At 42.4% G+C, this 1,133-nt stretch overlaps 1 pseudogene; it reads right to left on the bottom strand.

The window, feature by feature from the left end:
* Positions 1–334: 334 nt before the first annotated feature.
* LOC114635273 lies at positions 335–1,128 on the bottom strand (annotated as a pseudogene).
* Between the last annotated feature and the right edge of the window lie 5 nt (positions 1,129–1,133).

Raw genomic sequence — 1,133 nt, 5'->3', positions numbered from 1 at the left:
GTGCCTTTGCTGGAATTACAAGTCTCTGTAGAGTTTGATTTGTTTTTGGCTGTGGTAGTTGATGATGCAATCTTGTCTTTTTCTGGGGTCCTCTCCAGCTTTTCAACACCACCTTCTATTTTCTGCTTTGGTGATGCTTTCACTATTTCTGTTGTTTCTACTTTAGAGATTTTCACTGAAGACTCAAAATCTTTATCTACACTATTTCTTCAGTTTTTCTCTTTCATTTCTCTCCTTTGCTATCGAGTACTTTATTTTTCTCAGGCTTCTTGTCCTTCTCGTCCTTACTGGCTGGATTTTCTGACTTGATGTCTTTGGAACAGTCCTTTTTTACCTTGTCCTCCTTGAGGTCCTGGTGTTCTTTTGCAGATTTAGAGTGGGCTTTCCTAGGGGTTCCAGTGACCCTAAGAAGTCTTCGTACCCTTTGTAGTACTTTTCGTAACACTCTATGTATTTCCTCTCCCATTCCTGGTAGCATTCTATCTCAAATGGGTCTCTAAGGTCATCACTCTGCCCATAAGAGGCTTTGATGTCATAAGGTGGTGGAACTTCTCTGTATCTATTAAAATGCTCACAATCTGTTTCTCCTTGAGGTACATTACATTTAGTGGGAGACTGTCCCCTAAATGTTGGAGATGTGGACCTTCAGTGATATCCTCTATAGGGAGGTGATCTTGACCTAGATCGGTGGTATCCATGAGATCTGGACCTTGAACGGTAATTGTGGCTCTTGCCTCTGCCTCTGCCTCTCCTGTGGTATGGGGGTGATGGTGAGTAGGAGCGAGAGTGTGAGCAGCTGAAGGACCTTGAGTAAGGGTGTGATCTTGTTGAACCAGACCTTGACTTTGAGGATGAAACTTTTGTGGATGAACTTCTTGAATAAGATGATTCACTATAGGGAGATTTAGACCTGGAAAATGAGTGCCTGTACTCCTTTTGAGTCTTTTTGTATTCCATGAATTCCTTACCAAAATCATTTGTAAACTCTCCTAGCTTGGACTTTTTCTTTTCCTCTTCCTTTAGTTGCCGTTGCTCTCTATAGAACTCTTCCCTGGATAAAGGAGGTGCTTGTGTTGTAGGGATGGCATTTGAATGGGCAGTCTGCACTCCTGACGATACCCAAGGTGTTGATA

Source organism: Grammomys surdaster, unplaced genomic scaffold, assembly GCF_004785775.1.
Source record: "Grammomys surdaster isolate TR1022 unplaced genomic scaffold, NIH_TR_1.0 79614, whole genome shotgun sequence".
NCBI classification, from domain to species: domain Eukaryota; kingdom Metazoa; phylum Chordata; class Mammalia; order Rodentia; family Muridae; genus Grammomys; species Grammomys surdaster.
The sequence above is the reverse complement of the archived record's forward strand: the minus strand, read 5'-3'. Positions and strand labels throughout refer to the sequence as shown.